General features: G+C 41.5%; 1 protein-coding gene and 1 non-coding gene across 2 annotated transcripts in view; both read left to right on the forward strand.

Moving 5' to 3' along the window:
- Positions 1-23,862, forward strand: part of JAZF1 (JAZF zinc finger 1) — a 352,768-nt gene that overhangs the window by 57,869 nt on the left and 271,037 nt on the right. The window lies entirely within an intron of this gene.
- Positions 4,004-4,110, forward strand: LOC112621847. Its single transcript, XR_003118785.1, has one exon. It is a non-coding gene; the product is annotated as a U6 spliceosomal RNA (small nuclear RNA).

The following is a 23,862-nucleotide window of genomic DNA, read 5'->3' on the forward strand; positions in this document are numbered from 1 at the left end:
GACGCTCTGGCAGCTGTATCACTGATGGCAGGACTTGTATGTATTTGGTTTTGGCTCAGACATGAATTCTTATTTCTTTCCCCCAAGAAGCTAAAATCAGATAGCATATTTAAAATTGGAGCTTAGAATGGTATGTTTCTCTTGCTTTTAACAGTTCATTTAATTAAACAGAAATAAACAAGGCCACTTGTTGGCTGCTGCTAGGTAGAAAGTCTCTATACCTCAAAGATTTTCACAAATGCAAGGAATATTTTTTGATCTTGAAAACTTTTCTTTCTGTGTGAACATTGGCACCAAACTATCCTTCAGGTGTGATGGCAGCTTGGGAGAGAACTTTTGTCAGCTTCCAAGATTATGGGATTCAGCTAAACCAAAAGACTGGGACATTGAAGGGTGATTATAAAATGCGGGTACAGATTTACTCGTGAATAATGGGAAAGCTGCGTTAAACAACACCTGAAGGGTGTCTAACTTGGTCAACATGGACATCGTAATCTATGTCCAATTAAGTGCTATCACTTTTTCTAGGCCCCACAGAGAAATGTACAAACATATGAGACATTCTTATCTACATTGTCGACATGTCTGCAACTACACCTCTGTTAAATTTGACTTTCACTTTTAGGGGATTCAGGAAACATTATTGAGCACCAATTGTCATTTCAGTGAGCACAGGGGTGGGATGAAAATAGGAACACACATTTCCCCCTTGAGTGTCATACGAATAGTGGAGAGGAAATCACATGGATACAGAAACGGAGCTCATGTTAAAAATCTTATAGCAGGATACACCATGCTGCATCTCACAGCTTTGTAGATGATTCCTGGACTCTACCAGCCTGTTTCAAATTGCATGTCTCATATGATGATTCTTACTTTGTGCTTGTAGATCCTTTTAATTGTAGTCCCATTCTAACTCTAGCTGAGGGTAACAGCTACCTCCCTTAGAGAGCTCTCTGGCTTCCAGCAGGGGCAGCTCACTGGCTAGAGGGGAGGGTAAAGCATTGATATGGCAGAATAAGGGAACCTCTGGATTTTTTTTTTTTTCTTTTTTTTGACAGAATCTCCTTCTGTTGTGCAGTGGTACGATCTCAGCTCACTGCAATCTCTGCTTCCCGGATTCAAACGGTTCTTCAGCCTCAGCCTACCGAGTAGCTGAGATTATAGGCACATGCCACCATGCTCGGCTAATATTTGTATTTTTAGTGGAGACGAGGTTTAGCCATGTTGGCCAGACTAGTCTTGAACTCCTGACCTCAAGTGATCCTCCCGCCTTGGCCTCCCAAAGTGCTTGGATTACAGGTGTGAGCCAACATGCCCAGTGGAACCCCTGGATTTCAAGGCGGGGGTAATATCTGGGCCTAGGGTTTAGTTCTGGTAAGTATCTGGGCTTAGGGTTTAGTTTATTAGCATTGTCTAGGTCCCAAGCAAATGCAAGGAGTAGGGGATTGAAAAGAGAGCAGCAGGGCAGAGCTGAGCAAATCTCCCACTTGGGGTGGCTTCCCAGCTTAGTTAGGCCTCATCTGGGGAGAAGCTCGAAATAATTCATCAGACAGCGTGAGAGCCCCTGCATGAATTCCAGAGTTAAATGAAAATCCCAGCTACTTGGGAGGCTGAGGCAGGAGAATCACTTGAACCCGGGAGGTGGATGTTTCAGTGAACCGAGATCACGCCATTGCACTCCAACCTGGCAACAGAGCGAGACACTGTCTCAAAAACAAAGAACTGTGTACGACTACTGGTTCAGACATCTTCCTTCCTCTACCCCTAGGGACAAAGGGAAGGATGCCTGGTAGACTTCCTTCATATTTTTATTCACTTCTTTTTAGCATTTGATATTACAGTTTAGCTTCTCTGTGTCTCAAGTTCCTCGAGCAATAATATTGGTTTGATGAACGGGGGTCAGAAGTTTCCTTTGGCTCTAGTGTTCAGTGATTATGACATTCTAGGGAGTGCAAAGAAGAGAATAAGCATCCAATCCTCTAAGACCTTTACTCTAATTAGGGAGTTTAAACCCCTGAAAAGCTTAAAAACAAAACAACCCCACCAAACAAATGAAAACCATAAGTGCTTTTACAAGATAAGATCACTGTTGCAAGACAGAGAGGAATTGATGGCCCCTGATGTGGGCTTGGATGCCTACAGCAGTCTTCGCGGAGGTTGGAGGGGTTGGATTGCATATTTTAGGATGGAGGGTTAGAGGGAACAGAAAAGACTACATCTGTCTTGCTGACTGCTGGATCTAACACATGGTAGGGGCTTGTTAGGCATCACTGAATGTGTCAGTACAGTAGAATATAACTGCTGATACAGGTACATGTATAGGTAATGTTTACAGTTATGTAGGGGACTAGTGTGGTAAGGCTCAGGAGAAAACGGGTTAAGACAAGATTAAGCAAGAGTTTTTATCAGTTCATTGATATGTCCCAAATGCCCAGAATAGCATGTGGCACATAGTGGGTATTCAGTAAATATCTGTTGAGTGAATGAAATGATTAATGGCATAATTTGGGGCTGTCATGTAAGTAGTAGGGGGAAGCACGGAAGGTTTCTGAGAAAGTACCGTTTAGGAAAGGTCCATGGCAGCCATGTGGAGAGCCGATTGTAAATGGAGGAATGAAGAAGCAAATTAAGAGACTGTGAAGTAGGCACAGGGTCGTAAGGAGGGTCTGAAATAGATGAGTGGCACTGGAAACAAAAAGGACGGGCAGGATGGAGACATCACAAAAACAGACTTGCTGAGTGGTTATTGTAGGTGTCAAAGGAAAGTTGAGTCAGAAGATGCCTGCCGTTGGAGGTGCTCTAGAGTCCGGGTAAGTTGGAAAATGATCATATGACTGACATAGATAGAGGAAACAAAGTAGGGTTTTGTTGGAGGGGAGGGGCAGTGGTATTAATGGTTAGTTTTAGATACTTAGGTATGATAGAAGGGCAAATCATCTCACTTGCAAGCCGAAAAAAGATTGAAATTCAGGAGCATCCTCTCAGGGCTGGAGATCAGGTTTGTGAGTGATGGTCTGCAGGTTGCCATGGGAAGCAGGAACTTCTTGAGGGTGGGAGTGGATAGGGAGACTGGGGGCTCCCTGGGGAGCAGCATGGCCACTGCCTCTTGGTTCACAGAGCCGTTGGCTTCCAGTTCAACTGTTTCTTTTAATAGCACAGAGGTCTTAGGAGCCATACTTTGTTCATGTCTAGGGAGCTTTCATTCCCAGGGATTCTCCCTGCCCTTTTCCCCAGCATTGTCTTTATTTCTTACGTAGGGGCATTTTGTCGTCATAGCTATTTATCTGGTAAGATCATCTGCTGTGTGGAAGTTTTATAATTTGTCTCTAATAAATTAACATCCCCTGCAGGAACAGATCCCCCTGCTGTTTTTGAAGGATATGCTGCTCATGACTCTGTGTGTGTGTGTATTTTTGTGTGTTTGTGTGTGTGTGTGTGTGTGTGTGTAAAACTCTCTTAGGAATGGATCTCTAACAACTAATCTTACAACCTCAAATGACAGGGTAATGTGTACATTATGGATTGAATAAAAACTTGAAGAATGTTAATATGGAAAATTAGAATTAGTAATGAAATACAAGGTCTTTTGCCATAGAATACTGTAGCTTTCACATTTTTACTTTAAAAATTACAGTTTACAAGAAACTTTCAAATAGAAATAATTGGGAATGTTAGATCCTTGTTAAAAAAAAATTCCCCTTTTTTTTTTTTTTTTTTTTGAGACAGAGTTTCACTTTGTTGCCCTGGTGCGATGTTGGCCCACAGCAACCTCTGCCTCCCAGATTCAAGCAATTCTTCTGCCTCAGCCTCCTGAGTAGCTGGGACTATAGGCGCCCACCACCATGCCAGGCTAATTTTTGTATTTTTAGTAGAGGCGGGGTTTCACCATATTGGCCAGGCTGGTCTCGAACTCTTGACCTTGTTATCCACCTGCCTTGGCCTCCCAAAGTGCTGGCATTACAGGTGTGAGCCACTGTGCCCGGCCAAAAATATTCTTTTTGTGCTCTGCTTGGCAGCACATATGCAAAAATAGGAAAGATACAGAGAAGATTAGCATGGCCCTTATGCAAGGATGACACACACATTTATGAAGCATTTTATATTTTTATCCTTATGAAACACTCAAAGAAATGTCATTTACTACTTTTCCAGCTGAGGTAGACCAGACATTTTCAGATTTGCCTGTTTTCCCTGTCCTATTTTTGTTATAATTTTTTTTAATACTGCACTGGTGTTCATATAAAATAAACTTGAGTAAACCAGAATTCTGTGAGTTTTGCCAGACTTTAATTGTGTTGTATTGCTTGCTTTTTAAGCAAATTAATTGTGAAAAATAATTTAGCGACCTCCCAGTTGTAAACTTCTAAATGGCAGTTTGTGTCTGTATATCTCTTCAAGTCAAGCATCTGCTCAAAAGATACTGTTGATGATGTGATGAATGCAGTTTCATGAAACTTGGCAGTTCCCATAAATAATTTAATAACACAGGTTGTATTTACCTCTGTAGTGTCTAGACTAGAGAATTAGAACCATGAGTTTATAAAAATCTAGGTTGCTGTCTACACACAAATAGAATGGTATTTAAAATTGTGTTTTCCATGGAATGATGAGATTTTTACTGGGCCAAGTAGGTAGATCTCTGGAGAAAGGTGAAGTTGGTTCTATTATCTCATACCATTCAGATAAACTCCAACTTGATCAATTAATTTTATATGATGACCAGCATCATATTCAACAGAGTTATGACAAAGAAAGAAAGGAAGGAGAAATCAGAAAGGCAATTCAGCAAATGTCTAGTCTACCGCAGTTGGAAAAAAGTGAAAAATGATATTTTTAAGAAGGATTTCAATATACAAATATATATTTGTATCTGCATGAAATGCTGAGAAACTAGAAGCCATTCCTTTATAACCTTTAAGAAGGACTTTTTAACCATGACTCAAAATCCAGCAGCCATTAAAAAAAAATTGATAAATTTGACTAAATTCAAATAAAGCATTTTTACCTGATTAAAAAAATGCCATAAGCAAATTCAAATGACAATCAGAGAAGAAACTATTTGCAGTGGACAGTTAACCTTCATATAAAGAGTTTCTACAAATGAATAAGAAAATGACTTTCTTATTCATTGAAGGCCAAGGTGGGTGGGTCATCTAAGGTCAGGAGTTCGAGACCAGTCTGGACAACATGGTGAAATCCTGTCTCTACTAAAAATACAAAAATTAGCTGGGCGTGGTGGTGCATGCCTGTAATCCCAGCTACTTGGGAGGCTGAGGCAGGAGAATCACTTGAACCTGGGAGGCGGAGGTTGCAGTGAGCTGAAATCATGCCACTGCATTCCAGCTTGGGCAACAGAGCGAGACTCTGTCTCAAAAGAAAAAAGAAAATGAATTGGAATACCAATAGCCTAGGCAAAGGATATGAACAGATTATCCTCAGAATAAGAAATACATTGTCTTGGCCGGGTGCGGTGGCTCACGCCTGTAATCCCAGCACTTTGGAAGGCTGAGGCGGGTGGATCACGAGGTCAGGAGTTCAAGTTCGAGACCAGCCTGGCCAACGTGGTGAAACCCTGTGTCTACTAAAGGTACAAAAAGTTAGCCGGGCGCTGTGGCACGAGCCTGTAATCCCAGCTACTCGGGAGGCTGAGGCAGGAGAATTGCTTGAAATGGGGAGGTGGAAGTTGCAGTGAGCCAAGATCGCACCATTGCACTCCAGCCTGGGCGACAGGGCGAGACTCTGTCTCAAAAAAAAAAAAAAAAAAAAAAAAGAAATACATTGTTTTCAAATCTACCAAAAGATCTTCAGCCTTACACATAATAAAAGAATCACAAACTTAAACTGCTGAAGTAGCACTTTTAACTTTTTCCGATTGGCAAAAATTTTACAGTGTGACACTTAGACATTGTTGACCAGTTGTGGAAACATCAGCACTGTACTTCTGAGAGTATGGAATGGCATAACTCTCATGAAGGCCAGTTCGGCCGGTTTTCATCTATCAAGATTACAAATACAGTTACCCTTTGACCCAGCAGTCTAGCTTTGGCAATTTCTCCTGCAGATACGTCTGAATACGTATGCAGTGACCTATAGAGTAGGTGTCTCATTAGACCATTGTTTATAATAGAAAAGACTGGAAGCAATTCAAGTATCCACTGGTGAAAGACTGGTTAAATAAACTATGATCCACCTTTACAATGGAATATTGTGCAGCATTTTAAAGAGAGCATGGAAACTCTTCATACGTTGATATGGAAAGACCTCCAAGATATGTTATTAAATGGGAAAAAAAAAGTATAGAACCATATATAGTATGCTCCCTTTGATGTAGAAAGGAGACAAAATATGAGTCTATAGTCATATCTGGTTGAATCCACATGAAGAAACATTGAAAAGATAAACAAAAGGAGCTCAATAAAAGTGGTTACTTTGAGTGGGTGGGTGCGGGATAGCGTGGATAAGGATGTGGTGAGCAGGAAGAGGCAGGGGGCAATATTCTTCTTTGTGTACTCTGTTGTATTATTTTTATATTTGAAGCCTATAAAGTATTACCTATTCAAAACAAAAAATAAGTTACATGTCTTTACAGTTGTATTTCAGTGCCAGTTCCACATATGTCCAAGGGCCAGAAATACCTTCCCAGAGCTTTATCATTTCTTGTTGGTACTGTTGACTACAGCCTCCTAAGTGGGTCTTATATTAGCTGTAGTGGTTTATCTACAGCTGTGCTGTCTGTCATGGTAGTCACTGGCCACATCTGGCTTTTGAGCACTTGAAATGTGGCAAGTCTAAATTGAGATGTGCTGTACTGTGCCTGATTTAGAAGACTTAGTATGAAAAAAAGAATGTAAGCTATCTCATTTATAATTTTAAAACTCTTGATTACATGTTGAAAGATAGTAGTTTGGGTTTGAGGGGTTAAAGCGTATTATTAAATTAATTTCACTTGTCTTTTCTTACCTTAAATGTGGCTACTAGGAAATTTAAAATTACATAGGTGGCTTGGCCCTGTGGTTGGCATTTTACTTCTCTTGTGCAGCCCTGATGTAGCCTCCTATCCACAGTCAGCTTGTCTGCCAGAATTACTTAAAAGCAACAACAAAACCTACATGTGTCATTTCACTGCTTTAAAACCTCTTGCCTCCTACATGCCTACAGAGACCCTTTGTAAATAGTCTCTGAGATCCTTCCTTTACCCATTCCCCACTTCGCTGCACATACAAACGCTGCTTCTCTTTACTCCCTGGACTGCAGGCCTCTTGATAAATTTGAGTCTCTGAACACACTGTTCTTTCTGTTTGGAATGTTCTTTCGCCTCCATTTTGTTGCCCAGAAAATTCCTACTCATCTATATGCCCTGTTCATGTGGCCCCTTCTTTGATGAGGCATCCCTAGTTCCCCTGTCCCATTTTCTTATAGCATCTAGTAGACCTCTATGTTCTCACACTCATCCTCAGTACCACGGTTGTCCCTTGAAAGGTATTGTCTCCCTCACCAGACTGAGAGCACCTCAAGGGCAGAACCCATGTCATGTTCCTTTTTGTATTTCCAGACCTGAAACTGCCAGTAAATAAACCCTAAAAGTAAAAAAAACAAAAACAAACCTAAAAAGAAGTTGGTTGTATTTGGTTGAGAGTACACCATGCCCGGTTTGCCTTGATGATGCTTCTATTTGTCTAATCTATATATTGAGGAAAGCAGGCTCCAACCTGTCAGCCTTCCTTGGTTAAGAATAGGCCTCTTTGGAGTGTTCTAGCTTTGAACAGGCCAGCCTCCCTGCAAGCAGAAGATGACAAACTGCGGAGTTGTCAGTAGCACCAAACCTGCAGTGAGTTCTAGTTTTCAGGGCTGTGTTCAGACTGGAAGATGGAAATTATCTGTGTTCTGTTCAGAGAGCAGAATTCTCCAGGCTGGCCAGGTGCCTGCGTTTGCAGAAGGTAAAGGTAGCAGGTGGTTGCCAGAAGGTGAAAGCATCAGTGGAACATGGCCAGCGCCAAGGAGGCGGCGAGCTGGAATAATGAAGTTCTCCACAGTCTGGTCTGTGGGATCTTACTTCGGTTACCACCTCTGTGGAAAGTTATTCTTGCTTGTTAATATTCCCATTGTTCTTCTCGTCTGTTGCGTTAAGCTTTTGTTCTAAAGAGAAATGAAGAATAATAAACAATACCCAAGATATGTGGAGCGAAGATTTTTGGAAGGAAAAATTCGAATTTTGCAAGAACCTTCTCTCCTTAGCAAAGTAAACGGAAAGGGCCTGCGTTTACCCCCCAAGATTTTAGAAGCATTGTTACCATTGTTTAGAATCTATTTATTTCTTATATGGAGATCCAGTTATTTTCATCAGGTAAAGCTTCCTGTGCAGCTCTCATAATCAGCTGAATGAGGAGCTCTTTCTTTAGCAAAATTTTGAGAGCTAGTAGCGTAGTAGAAAGGAGAGTGTCTTCAGTGGCTAGAAAAACCAGTCTGAACCTAGGACTGTCACTACTTAGTGGTGTGGACTTAGCAAGTTACTTCATGTCTCTAAGCCTCATTATTGAGTAAAATGAGGCTTAAACGCATCCTAAGTTATAGGCATTACAAGAGGTGAATGAATGCAGGAGCCTAGCACTGTGCCTGGTCTATATAGGTTTTGGTAAATAGGACTTATAGCTCCAATATGAATACAGATTTTATTTGCAGCTATCTGGTGTTGAATAACCAGGTGAGAATGCCCAAGGCCAGAGAGGAGCATGTCCTTTCATAGTGGGCAGACTGTGGTGAGCGAGCGAGTGCTCCTCAGCACCAGTGTTAGTAACTGATCAGAGCCTCACCGCCAGCCCAGAGAGAGAGGACAGGAGCAGCTGGGTAAAGGAGTCAGGACACATGGGTTGGAGAACTGGCTTTGCCATTAGTTAGTCCCATGAGGATTCATTCTGCCTCCTTGGTCCTGTTTGTAAAATGAGGCTGGTGATCATTTCCATCTCTAAATGCTATAGTCTGCCTCCATAAAGCAACAGAAGTGGGCACCCAGAGGTTACGCTGCCTTATTTGTAGGATACCTATTCACCAGGCCAGACTCTGAGAACGAACCTGGACGTTGGGCAACAAGGCTGTGTCACCCCCGAATGCCCTGAACTGGAGGCGGGTTCCCATTTCCTCTTTGAGGTTGTGTCCAGAGGCCCAGGTCTTCTTTCCAGGCTGCATTCCCTGTGTTCTGCTTTCATATTCTCCTGAGCTCGACCTGGTTCAGTTTCTCCCTGGAGAGGCTATTTTTTCTGGGGTTGAGATCTGATCCTTGTCATTCTTTTGATAAGAGATATAGAATAATCATTTTTAAGAGAAAGTTTATCAGCAGGCTGTTTTTAAAAGTGAGTTTTGTGCTTGATACAAATTTTTATGAATGTTTGCTTTCTCTTAAGCACGTGAGGTCTGTACGGTCAGCCTTCTCTGCCTCATTTGCTCCCCTTCCTCCTCTGCCTCCCATCTTATTTGACTGCTAACCTGGGGCAGGCCCACCATTCGTTCATGTTTGAGACAGTTGAACACAGTACTTTGTGTGCCTTATGACCAGATAATTCGAGCTGGCAGTAATCAAGATTTGGGGCTAATTATCATTAAAAGGTAATTTCATTGCTGCCCATAATTGATCTTATCTTAAACCAATTATAGCATTTCTTTTGTCACATGATTTAAAATTTTTTTAAAAAATGCTTTTGGCAATAAACTTTTGCAAACAGATTTTCTACACTCAGTTCTTTTTAAAACCAACTTTACAAACTTTAAGTGTGCCCTTATTAATGTGGTGATTTGTCTGCTTTGTAATATTGCATATTCAAAATAAAAAGAAAATGGAGACAGTTCATTACTGAAATGGATGTTACAAAATCAGCATCTGGTTTGAATAATGAGTCTTCTGGTCCAAGTTTTGCTTCAGTGAATGAAACTAATGAAACTGGCCTCCATTGTTATGTCAGTGACTTCCCCTCCACTAACTTGGTTTCTTTCCGTTGCCAATTTGGAGGCCACTAAGGTTTCTTCAGAAAGTTCTTTCCCAGTGGTACTTGTTCTAAGTAACTCTGGGACAGCCAAGTATCTGTCACCAGCAGGGGAGAGGCGAAGACACCTCATGATCATAAAATCATAGGTTTGGGATGTTTCAAGTATCCTTTGCCACCAGTCAAGCTCTGGAAACAACAGCAAAGTGAAAAAACAGCTCTAGAGTTGGGATGATTAAAAATTAGATGTTGGGATAGCACCGTAATACTACACAATTCTAGGTCAGACATATGATAGCTGTCCCAAGTCTTGTTTCTTCCTTGAACTCTGATGCTTGCAGAAATATAGTTGTACCTGGGAAATTACCATCCTGGTTGCACGGCACAGAGCCACCCTACTTCTCCTGCTGATAACACACACACACTTGTACATGCATGCATGCCGCATGCACACACACCCCTGGGAAGTCTCCTGAAGGTAAATACACTGTTGTTGTTACTAGGTTTTCTGATCCATAGGTATCTATGCTAATAATAAGTAACAATATCCTCTAATACCTACAGAGCACTTTTGGCTTCATCATTTGATTTGGCTTTCAGAAAACCACTTTAAGATGAAAAGCATAGATTTTATTATCCCGCTTTTACTGAGGAACCTCCTCAAAGAAGCCTTGTGACTTATTCAAAGACATAGCTGTCATGTGGTAGAAAGCAATGATATTTTATAAAGGTCTAATTTTATATTTTACCATAAAACTGAAGGAAAATCCTTTATTGCATGTTCTTCCTCAACAGAAAGCTCACCAAATGAATTAATAAACAAAGAAACACATAAATAAAATGTCACAGAACCCTAATAAAACAAAACCCTAGAGAGAAATGTCTCCAGTGGTTAGAAAGTAGAAACATGGAAGCAAATGAATATTTTCTGTTTGTTACTTCTGTACCTATAACCAGATTTGGCAAGGATGCAGGCAAGCCTACAGTAGATTTGCAAGAAGTATTTATTGAACTTAACTGGATTAGCATTGCTTTGCTAACTGGGAAAACAACAGACTATCCCTTTATCTACGAATACTTTAATACTCAGATTGTATCAAGCATAAAATAGACAAAGATTGACTATGAATTCCTTACTTTTCTTCAGCCAGATCTAGTTGTCTACTGTAGCAGAGTCCTCAGGAAACTCTAAGCCAGAAATTCAGGGTCGTTTGTCCCTCTTGTTGACCAGATTGCAAGCATTTTCCCTCATCCTACTTTTTAATTTTAAATGTATTACCAGTGGTAATTTTTACTGCTATCTTCACAAAAATAAGAGGAGAACAAGACTTTTGGATGGAATTAGAAGTCCCTCCCAGGCAAGGCTCCTGGGTTGTGAGTGTGATTTTAGGTGACTGAGATATCATGCTACCCTGTGGCCAGCCATGTAGGCACATCACCACGTCTTAGTCTTCAGGACCCTGAGGCAGAAAGCACTGTTCCATTCACATCTTGGTAACTGAACTCTAACATCTTAGTCTGAGACTCCTGGAAGTTTTGCTTTTTTTTTTTTATTCTTTCTTTCTTTCCTTTCTTTCCTTTTCTTTTCTTTTTTTTTTTTTTTTGATGGAGCCTTGCTCTGTGTCACCCAGGCTGGAGTGCAATAGTGTGATCTCGGCTCGCTGCAACCTCAGCCTCCCAAGTTCATGTGATTCTCCTGCCTCAGCCTCCCAGGTAGCTGAGATTACAGGCACACACCACCACAGCCAGCTAATTTTTGTATTTTTATTAGAAATGGGGTTTCATCGTGTTGGCCAGGCTGGTCTCGAATTCCTGACCTCAGGTGATCTGCCCACCTTGGCCTCCCAAAGTGCTGGGATTACAGGTGTGAGCCACCATGCCCGGCCTAAACTTTCTAATTATAATTCTTTTCAGTTGGTTCTTTTCCTCTTGATTTTAACTCTTCAGCAGTCTTTAAATGTTTTCCCCAGGCTGGAGTGCAGTGGCGTGATCTCGGCTCACTGCAAGCTCCGCCTCCCGGATTCACACCATTCTCCTGCCTCAGCCTCCCAAGTAGCTGGGACTACAGCTGCCCACCACCACGCCCTGCTAATTTTTCGTATTTTTAGTAGAGACAGGGTTTCACCATGTTAGCTAGGGTGGTCTTGATCTCCGGACCTCATGATCTGCCTGCCTCCACCTCCCAAAGTGCTGGGATTACAGGCATAAGCCACCGCGCCCGGTGAATATTTTCATTTTTATTGATTAATGTGTGTGAAGTACAAGTGTTCCTTAAAAAATATCTAGTGTGGTTTGTAATGTAACCTTTGCAGCTTCATTCTGAGTTATTTTCTGACAAATTCTCATTGGGTACTACTACTCTTTTAAATTCACTTAGGCCGTTTAGGATTCAAGTCCTCATATGCCCGTCTCTTTTGGCTTGGCTGATTCTCTCTTCACTTGTTGGCCCAGTTTGGCCTTCAGGAGATAGGCAAGGTGAGTGTCCTCTATCCCCACAGTCTCTCATGGCAAATACTGAACAGGGATTGGCAGAGTGGGTGATGGAAGGACCCTTATTTAGCAGCCTGTTGACAGAGTGAGTCCCAGGTCAGCCATTCCCTAGCTCTATTATCTAGGACTAGTTAATTTGTACAAACCTTAGTTTCCTTGTGTGTAAAATGAGTTAGGTAATAGGCATTTCACAGTGTCGAGGATGGATTGAGATGGTATAATTGGAAGTGCTTTACAGTATTCAGTGCTATTGTTATTGCAGATGTTTTTTCCTGGGCAGGTGGTTGATATACCTTGAGAGAGCGTTTATGGGTTATCAGATGAAATATGTAGGCATGTGGCATATCAGTTGCCTGAATAAGGAAAAGGATAGGCCATTTAAAAAATTATTATTTTTTTATTTCAATTTTATTTTCCCCCACTTTATTGAGGTATCACTGATGAATTAAAATTGAATATATTTACTATATACGATGTGATGTTTTGATATATGTCAACATTGTGGAATGATTACCACAAAACAGCTAATTAACTGACCCATCACCTCACGTAGTTAACTTTGCGTGTGTGGTGAAAATATTTAAGACCAGTCCTCTCACCAGCTTTCAAGTATATAAAACAGTATTGTTAACTATAGTTACTGTGCTTTTAATTACATCCCCAGAATTATTCATCTTATAACTGAAAGTTTATATCCTTTAGCTAATGGCTTCCTATTCCTCCTCCAGCCATCCACCCCCAGCCCCTGGCAACCACCATTCTAATCCTACCCTCTGTTTCTATGAGTTTGACTTTCTTAGTTCCCACATATAAGTGAGATCATACAGTATTTGTCTTTCTGTGTCTGACTTTTTCATTTAGAATAATGCCCTCAAGGTTCATTCATGTTATTGCAAATGGCAAGGTTTCCTTTATTTATGACTGAATAATTTCCATTGTGTATGAATACCACAATTTTTAAAGTCTGTTAATCCATTGATGGACATTTAGGTTGTTTCCATGGCTTAGCTATTGAGAATAATGCTTCAGTGAACACGGTAGTGCAGGTATCTCTTTGAGATACTGATTTTGTGTTCTTTGGGCATCTATCCAGAGGTGGGGTTGCTGGATCACACAGTAGTTCTGTTTTTAATATTTTCAGGCACCTCCATACTGTTTTTTCCATAGTGGCTGTACCAGTTTACATTCCTGCCAACAGTGCACAAGGGTTTCATTTTCTCCACAGAGGACAGGCCCTCCTTGATCAGGCTGCCTCATGGGATGATCAGATCCATGAGAAACTGAGCAAGTGAATGTTAGAGGAGCAGAGAGAACTGACAGGAAGAGTAAAGACAACGTGAGTCGTTTTGATTATAGAGAGATGAGCTTGGAAACTAAGGGCAGGAGCTATCCTGCCACCAAAATGTAGGAGCACCGGCCGGGTGCGGTGGCTCAAGCCTGTAATCCCAGCACTTTGGGAGGCCGAGACGGGCGGATCACGAGGTCAGGAGATCGAGACCATCCTGGCTAACACGGTGAAACCCCGTCTCTACTAAAAAATATTAAAAAACTAGCCGGGCGAGGTGGCGGCTGCCTGTAGTCCCAGCTACTCGGGAGGCTGAGGCAGGAGAATGGTGTAAACCCGGGAGGCGGAGCTTGCAGTGAGCTGAGATCCGGCCACTGCACTCCAGCCTGGGCGACAGAGCGAGACTCCGTCTAAAAAAAAAAAATAATAATAATAATAATAGGAGCACCATGACGAGGCTCCTCATTTGAAACTAGGATGCCAGTGACCTTGGGGACTGAATGAATTTGGCATTGCTGGAAAGGTGAGCGTGAAGAGAGGTTGGAAGGTTAATCCAATCAGGGCATTAACTGGGCCTGGATATGACTGTCTCGACTAGGAAAAAGTATTGCTGAGTCCAGCACCTGGCAGAGAAAGGGCTGAGGAAATATTTGTTGAGTGAGTCAGTGGGCACAATAAAGATAGTGCAGAGAACCAGTTGCAGAATTGAGGTTGTATTGTCACACTACCATCTGGAAAAGCCTGTCCTCTGAAGAAGAGAGTTACTGCATCCCACCTCCCCCCAGGTCTGATCAGTGGGCCTCTGGGACCTGGGAGCTCATTGCTTTAGATCTGGTGGAGCAAATGCCTTCTGAGCTCAGGGAAGTGAGGTATGCCTGGGTGCGATGCTGGATCTAAGCCTTCATGCTTATGTCTCTGGTTTCATTTGTAGTCTACCATTTATTTTAGTTTAATAAGTCATCTCTGTGAAAATGCTTTAGGTCCATCGTAGGGTCTGTAAAGTGGAACTCTGTATGTGTTCTCTGGCAGTAAACTACATTAGATATGTGTGTCTAACAACGGAAATGGTGTCTCTGTTTATTCTTTCCTTTGAACCACTATTGAATGGCATTTTGTTCTGATAATGTTGTAACCTGTGAGGTCCTCATGTCCTCTTTTTGTGTATGTGCCTTGGGCTGACTACGTTTCACTTAATTTTGCCTTGTTTCTGTTGGTCTGCCATGGTGGCCTCTGGCTTAGATAGCTACACGGTAATTTTTGGCTTGAGAAGTTGAAGCCAGTGGAGACACTAGATCCCTATATTCCCGGCTATTTCATACTGTATGTCTTGAAACACATCTCCAGTTTAGGTTTCATCAGTTTGGAGGGAGAAGTACGGTGAGTACAGGCACCAAAAACATTCTCAGTCCCCCAGAGCACATTAGTAAAGTACAGCTGATACCAAGGTGGACACTGCTCCTGGTTGTATTCTCCACAGGTGACTTGTCACAGCTACTGTATGCGCTAACGTTTCTGTAGTAGGTTGTGGTTTTTGAAATACACAAAAATGCTTCAAGAGACTGGTTGTAAAACTCTGCCCATGATGAGAAATACCTTCAAGATACTTCACTCACTAAGTGCTGGAAACATACTCTAGTGGGATGTTTGTGGAATGGCTGGTGTTTGAGGGACAAATATAAAGCACACCTGTCAAACTGGGACAATCAGGTGGCAGATTAATTCGATGTTGGCAACTTGAGTCATCAAAGTTTAGATGATTCTGCTGCAATTAGGAATTTGTAGTCACTTTGTTCCCTCTTCCAGAAATAAAGAACCAAGTTATAATTTACATAATTTTCCTGAACTCAAAATCCGTCAGGAACTAGGCAGTCCTGTAACTTACTCTCAGATTCCTCCAGTTCCAGCCTTGTGCTAGCCCACTAGACCATGGGGCCTGCATGGAAGATGAAAGTGTGAAAGTCTGGACCTGTGTTTCCTGAGTCAGTGGAATGCTGTGTCTCTTGCTTATATATAGAGTACAGTATTTCATATCGGGGTGCGTGGTGCTCACAGCTGAAAGGAGTATTTATATGCAGCCTTCAGAGGTATGCTTGGTATGAAAACCATAAGTGATCTGCCTCACTGGTTTGTTTAAAAATCTCAAGCATATTGCTATCCTAACATAGCTTTTATTCACTGCATCTCCTTTACAGTGGAGGGAAATAACCATGTGGTGAATGAAAAATATACTGGACTTGATCCCTATAGCAAGAAAGGCCGGTAATGTTTATGTTAGAAGGTGATCCTGTGTTTCTTCTGCTTGGCAGAAGGCTTGGATGTATAATGAGGTATTAACATGTGTCAGATCCTGTGTCTCCCTGGAACTCGGTGTTGTCTTGTAACACTTGAGTTCTATTTATTGAAATGATGACATGCGGTAATCAGGACGTTGCTGCTCAGCAAGCCAGGTGCACGTCTGCGTCAGAGGTTGTTGGGAGAGTGGCTATTGGAACATTAACTCCAGATTTCCTGACTTGTGTGTGATGAAAATATCAAACCCAATGTAGAGTTAAACCAACACCAAAAGCAAATGAAAAGAAAAACCATCGCTCTTCGGAAGGAAAAATGCCACATCAGCAATACTAGGGGATTTATTTGTAATCCTTTGGTCTGATACGGATGCATTTATGTTCTCTAGTTTTGCTATCATAAATAAAGCATTTTAAACGCTGAAGTAAACTGTAAGACAGCATTCACAGTGAAGGTTGTTCTTGTTACCTACTGAAAACCTCCACATATGCTTGGATCCTAGCAGAAGCGGTCGTGAGCTTGCCAGTGTGTCATCCTTAAAACAGTTTCCCATGCTACCTCATTTTTTCTTGGGAATATGTTGTTACTCCTGAAAGAGAGTCCAAATGCAAAATAGCTTTTTGTTTGTTTGGTTTACTTTTAACGAAGAAAGAAGCCACGGTTGATGAGGATGAGATGCTGTGTGCTCATTGAGTCACTTACATAAAGTGAGAAATGAAAGCTTTTTCTGTAGCCGCTTGTGTAATTCTTTCCGGTGAACTCTTCCTCTTGCTTCTGGGGTAACGCAGTCTCCATGTAATGAGGTGAGAGGAGCAAGTCAAGCTTGGTATGTTGCTGACAGGCAAAATCTTACAAATTAAGCTGATTAAGTCTTAAATCGGTCAGTTTCCCACTTTGATATTAGGGTATTTTACAGGATAGAATTTTATAAGTTGCTTCTTTCTAAAGGAGCCCTAGGGTGTGACGACGGAAATCCTTTTGTCAAACTGAAAGGTGAACTCAATACAACTGCCTTCCTGTCAACTCTGCGCATTCCTGAAATAGGGCAGGCATTGCTGCTGGGCTCAGGTGTCCCAAGATGCAGTTTTATCCACTTGAAAACCATTATGTGTTCAGCTCAATTAGATTAATTACCTTCCTCACCAGGATTCACAATGCTTTGCAGTTTATCTGCGGTAACTAAGTGTTAGTTTTGTAAGTAAAAAGTACCGTTATTGACCTCGAAAGGGCTATGGTTCTTTTGAACTTACCGAGAAGAGTTCCAAACAACCATTTCTAACCAAGATGGAATGTGGGTCAGCAAAATTGTCTTCAAGTAGAGTTTTCTACTGGCCAAGAGACTTTGGCATTTAGAGGAGAGTTCTTGTTTGTTTTTTAACTCTGTATCATTTCTGTTTGGTATCTTTAAAAAAAATCTGGGCCTGTCATAACCTAACATGCAGTTTTCTGTATCTCCTAGACTTACTAGCATATTTTAAATACTGTTGGTTTCCAGATGAAGATCTTGGAGCTGAACCCAAGCTATTGTCTATTGAGAGAGGTCACACAGAAATCTACCTCGGGTGAGACATGGTTGTTTCATGAGGGCTAAGCAAAAGTCAAGGGCAGAGTCTTCTACCCTGAGCTGCCTTAGGTTCAGTGGTATACTATTTCTGATGCACAGTCAAGAAAGAATAGGCACTGTTTGCACTCTTCGGCGATCACATTCAATGTTTTAATCTCCCCTTATCCTTCCCCATGGGAGACAAAAATGGGAAGATTCAGATAATTATTTAATTTATTGAGTGGGTCTGCGAACCTAATACTTTCCAGAATCCTAGTGTTGTAGGAATTCTCAGTTACCAGCCTTGGTACTGAAATAAATAAAGTAGGAGGGAGGTGGGGAATCACAGGTCAAGCATGACTAATTAAGGCCACATGTGGCAGAACTGGGACACATCTTCAATACAACAGTGATAATAATAACACTATCCACATGTTTAAGTGACAAATTATTAAGTAGTTATGTTTACATTCCTTATTTTGTGGGCTTCTTATATAACTCAGACAAGTAAGGGCAGGCTGTTAAATCCTATTTGTTTATTCGGTAAATATTTATTGAGTGCCTAGTATTTTCCAGGCCCTGTCCTAGGTACAAAGGATACAATTGGGAACAAAACAATAAAGAAATCCTGTTTTTGTGGAATTTATGTGTTAGCTGTGGGGAGACAGACCACAAATAAATGAAGTGAGTGAAACAAAAGTTATGTTGGGAAATGAAACTGCCATGGAGAAAAGTAAGACAAGGAAAGTGGAGAGGAGAGTGTGGGGTTGTCACAGTACTACCTAGGGTGGCCGGGGAGTTGCCCTGGGGAGAAGACATTTGAGTAATGACCTGCAGGAAGTGGGAAGGTGGCCAACTGGGAGAATAGCATTCTAAGTAGAGGGAACAGCTCAGATTGGGGCCCCGAGGTGGGAGCCTGCCCGGTGTGCTGGAGGAACTGCAGGGAGGCCAGTGGAGCTGGAGTGAGTGAGAAAGAGGGCAGGGGGAGATAAGGTAGTGGGCACCCACATAGGCCAGTGTGTGCTTGAGGCATTTACTCTGGGAGATGGGGAGCCAGTGAGGCTTTGAGAAGAGGAGTGACAGGATGGATAAATGGGTGCTTTAATAGTGTGACTCTGGCTGCAGTGTCTTGAGTAGACTGGAGGGGACAAGGGTGGAAGAAGGGAGGCTGATTAAAGGGGGATTGCAATAGTCCAGTAACAAGATGGTGGTCCTGGTGCAGGTAGTACTTGTGAAGGTGGTGGGAAGTGCTAGAGTTCTGGGTAGATTTTAGAGGTAAGGTCAACAGGTTTGGTTTGGGTATGAGAGAAAGAAAGAAACCAAGGATGAATGCAGAGTGTTTGACCTGAACAGCTGGAAGGATTTGGTTGGCATTTGCTAAGATGAGGGTGACTGGCTGGAGGAAGTTTTGGAGGAAGGTGGAAATCAGGATCTCTGTTTTGGCCAGGTTAAGTTTGAGATGCCTATTAGATGCCAGATGATAATCTTCAGTGGGCAATTTAAAAAAAAATATTTTAGAGATGGATCTCGCTCTGCTTCCCAGGCTGGAGTGCAGTGGCTTTTCAGAGGCACAATCATAGTACACTACAGCCTCAAACCGCTGGCCTCAAGTGATCCTCCCACCTCAGCCACCTAAATAGCTGGAACTATAGGTAAGTACCACCATGCAGTTTTGGATATTCAAGTCTGGAATTCAGGAGAGAGGTCAGGACTGAAGATATGCATTTGGGATTGGTGGGCATTAAAACAATAGACCAGATGGGATCCAGGAACCAGTAAAGGAGACCAAGAAGGAAGGACCACCGAGGTGGAAGGAAAAGCCAGGAGGGAGTGACCTGGAAGCCAGGGCAGTGTTCCAAGGAGAAGGGACTGGTCATATCTAGCAAGTGTTGCCACTGGGGCAAAAATGGATACATCAGTCGGTCATAAGCTGAGGCCTAAGATAAATGACTCACCGAGGGCTGTGGCTGGGAAATAGCTGGGTTAGGGCTCAAGGTCAAGTTCACTTTCTCTCTGCCATGAGAGTCCTCTGGCTGTGCTTGACCTTTGAGTGGTGTTTTACGTCATCGTGTGCTTTTGCATTGGAAGTGGTATTGTGTTTGTACTAGTCCTGATACTTTAGCAGCAGTATCTTCTGATTTTGTTTTTTAGTATGTATGAAAATTTTGATTTCTCATATTTTTATGTAACTATGGAATGTATGCTCACTATAGAAAAATTAGAAAAACAGAGAAGCAAAAGGAAAGCCAAAGCTGTTGATTGTAGTTATACTAAGACTCAGAATCTACCATGCTTACAAATCAGTATATGTCCTTTCAGACTTTTTTCCAACCACATATGTAGACTTTTTTTTTCAAAAAATGATTTTATGCTAAATATTATATACCTTTTCACCAACAATGTATAATAAGTATACATTGTTGTATTTTTTTCTCAAATAGTGCCTGGATATTTATGATATGGTTTGCAAGGACATGGTGATAAGAAATAACCTAGGGATTGCCAATGGGAACAAACCCAGAAGTCAGAGAGTGATACTTACGGGAATCGTTTCTATTCACTGAGCCTTAAGCATGCGCTGGGCGCTATTGCCAGGCATTGTATTCACAATATGTCTTTTAATTCTCACGATAGTCCTGTGAGGTGTAGCTGTTACTGTTTCCACTTTTGCAGCAAGCGCCCTAAGAGATAAAGACATTTGCTTGTGGTTACCTTGCAGCAAATGCTGGAGCAGGGATGGGATTTGGTCGTCTCTTATCTCTTTCTGTGTTTCAGATTTGAGCCCAAGCTAAGCTGTCCCTCCAGCTGCCTGCCTCTGCATTGTCCCTCAGGGGTTCTGGGCAATCAGGGTGGTGGCACAGGCTGGGAAAGGTTGTTGGTGCCCTGCCTCCCACCCAGGGTGGCACCACTCCCCAGTTCCACCACTGAGACGTGTCTGATGAGGCACCATTTAATCCTCTGTGGTTCATAAGACAATGCATAGAAAATTAGCATTTTATCCCTCTAGCTGTATTCTGTTAAAAATACATCTAAAAGCATCCCCTGTCATATTGATCCCTTTTGAGCTAAGAAAAAAAAAAGGCATTTCCCTCAAGCAGTTAAATATGGGTTTTTTTTTTTTTTTTTACAGATTCTCAAATACACCAAGCACACACTTAAAATTGGCTTAAATTTTATTTTGTTTTTGTTTTTTTCTGAAACAGAGTCTTGCTCTATCACCCAAACTGGAGTGCAGTGGCAGGATCATGGCTCACTGCAGCCTCAACCTCCTGGGTTCAAGCAATCCTTCCTCCACAGCCTCCCAAGTAGCTGGGACTACAGGCGTGCATTACCATGCCAGGCTTTTTTTTTTTTTTGGTAGAAATGAGTCTCATTATGTTGTCCAGTCTGGTCTCAAACTTCTGGCCTCAAGCAATCCTCCTACCTCAGCCTCCCAAAGTGCTAGAATTACAGGCATGAGCCACCATGACTGGCCAAAACTGTAAATGTGTCAGAATCTTCTGTGATTCCCTTTCAGCCCTTCTTGGGCACCCTAGTCTTCTGAGATATTCTTACAGTAGAATCAATATATAACATAGTATATGTAATAAATAATATATAACACATAGTATAACTGTGTATCTGTGATAGAGGTGTGTTTAATATGTGGTATACAGCAAGAGCTCAAACGTTGAAAAGCTGTAGTGGCAGAAATATCAGATTGATTGTGTTTGAAGTCACAGTTGTATTATTTACAAAATTAATGTGGCACGATGAGGATAAAAAAAGGGTTCCTCCTGTATTTCCAATGCCTCTATTGTTATCTGGAATGCTGAAGGAATGCTTATGTCATTAAGTCACTAAACATGCTTCAAAGCAATTCTGAAAATGTAAACTTCATAAAAATCACTATGATATTTTTATCTTTTCAGGTGCTTAGATGACGTGATCTGTAAATAAGTCATGTCACCAGCTCACTGTTAGATGGAGAGTTTATTCTTTATCCAGAGTGGATGAGTGCTGCCTAAAGTTTTGTTTTGTTTTTTTCCCAGTTTTTAACCCAATACAAAATACAGTGTAGATGCACAGATGCCTCAAACCTGTTTCTTGGTGGCCCCATGACCGCCTACCACAGACTTAGTCCAGCTATTCTCTGGATTCTTTTCCAGACACACCTTTGCTTCTCAGAATTTCGGCACATTTTTAAAGCAGTGCATATGGATGGTGGTCTTGTAATTCTGTTTTCTTTTCCTTTCTTATACTTCTTTAAGTTTGGGTCTAGAGTGATCAGAGTGTGAAGGCACTTCTGTGATGCGTTAAGTTAAACTGAGCCATTTTGTAGGACACTAATCATGTTGCTCATAGAGCCTTAACTTACAGGACCGTAAATTAAGCTTGCAGAATCACCCTAAGCATTGAGAAGTTGTCTGAGATGTAATTCCATCCATCTGAAAGTACCTCTCCCTGCTGGTAAAATGGAGACCTCATCATTTAATAGGGGTTATATCTTGTTATTATATATACATATGTTCTACCTGAACAATCAATAGTTTGAAAAATAAAACTTTTTTGATTTGGATTTGGAATGATTTACTTTATACAAGTTTTAGGCAAGCTCAGAGAGATGCTAATCTAAAACCCAGAGTTCATGTAAGGATTGTGGTTTATAAAAATGTTCTTATGTATTGGTTTAGAAATCCTGGTTTATAGTTTATTTTGAACTTGATTTATGAACAGAAGTATTACTCTCATTTATTAAGGCTGATGGGTTTCTCTCCCCACCCTCTCCTCAGAACTTTCCGCTTTGTCCTTTCTAATAAATTTGGGAGTGTGGAACACACTGTCCACGATTCTTCCTTCCAATACTAGATTTTAGACTAATTAACAGAAGAAAGCAAGCATCTTTCAAAAACTTGACTTTAAGTACTTGGATATATATAATCAGAACCATTAAAAAGAACACGATGTTTAGTGCATCTCTCTTCTCTTAGTGAGCACAGAAACTTCTCTTGGCTGTTCCTAGTGTTGAGGCAGGCCAAGTGGAGCTCCAAGCACTGAAATCTTGGCGACTAAAAGGCCATATCCTTTTGTAGGAAAGTGAGGACCCCTTCTTGTTCATTAGTTCTGTTTTTGTCACTGGTTAGCTTTTAAAAATATGTTAAAAAGGCCAGGCATGGTGGCTCATGCCTGTAATCCCAGCACTTTGGGAGGCCGAGGTGGGCGGATCACCTGAGGTCGGGAGTTCGAGACTAGCCTGACCAACATAGAGAAACCCCATCTATACTAAAAATACAAAATTAGCCAGGCATGGTAGTGCATGCCTGTAATCTCAGCTACTTGGGAGGCTGAGGCAGGAGAATCGCTGGAACCCAGGAGGCCGAAGTTGCAATGAGCCAAGATCGCTCCATTGCACTCCAACCTGGGTAACAAGAGTGAAACTCCATTTCAAAAAAAAAAAAAAAGTTAAAAAGCTGTTCCATCTTGCATACTCCTCTCCCCCATGTTGGTGAAATTCCAAAGCGTGGAAGTTTTAACTTTTCTAAGCTGGAATTTATTAGCTATAAAAAAAAAAATGCTTTTTAGTCTTGCTGGAAGTTGTGAATAGACAATGAAAATTTCATATAATTTCTTTTAGTCAGACTGAATACACATTTAAGAAATAAGTACCAAATGCTAAAGAGCATTGGAATTTGGGGATGGAGATGTGGCCAACTGTCATCATAAGAGACAAGATACTGGACATTTGAACAAAGTATACTTTCCTCTTTGAAAAGAAGAGGAAGGTTTCCATTCCATACTGCAAATAATCTCCACGTTATTCTAAGTCACATTGGCTAACAGGTCAGGAATAACAGAAAGTCCCAAGAAAGTGGTGCTGGCATCCCTCAGTCCTAGTGCTAACTTTGCCCTGCTGCTTATTAGGAAAAAGTAGAGTAGCTCATGGATGCCTATCATGGCCCGAGAGAGAGGACATTTAATTCAGAACATTTTGCTTTGTTTTAGAAATAATCCCAGAGTAGGAGTTGGGCATGACTAGTGGACCTCCCTTTATGGACTATCTTGTTGCACTGGAGGATGGTCATAGTTCTGTCCTCGGAGTGTTTTCCTGATGGTTAGATGAAATGTTGTGCATGATATGCTTAGCACAATGCCCAACATGTTGTCAGTACAGTCAGTGTTAGCGGTTACCATTACCGTCATCATTACTAATCATCTCTTACCATCAAATGTTTCATTGTGAGTCTAGCATTCATTTATCCTCAGTGGGACACATTGTGAGGCATCCCAGAGTTCAAAGG

The sequence above is a fragment of the Theropithecus gelada genome, chromosome 3 (genome assembly GCF_003255815.1).
Source record: "Theropithecus gelada isolate Dixy chromosome 3, Tgel_1.0, whole genome shotgun sequence".
NCBI classification, from domain to species: domain Eukaryota; kingdom Metazoa; phylum Chordata; class Mammalia; order Primates; family Cercopithecidae; genus Theropithecus; species Theropithecus gelada.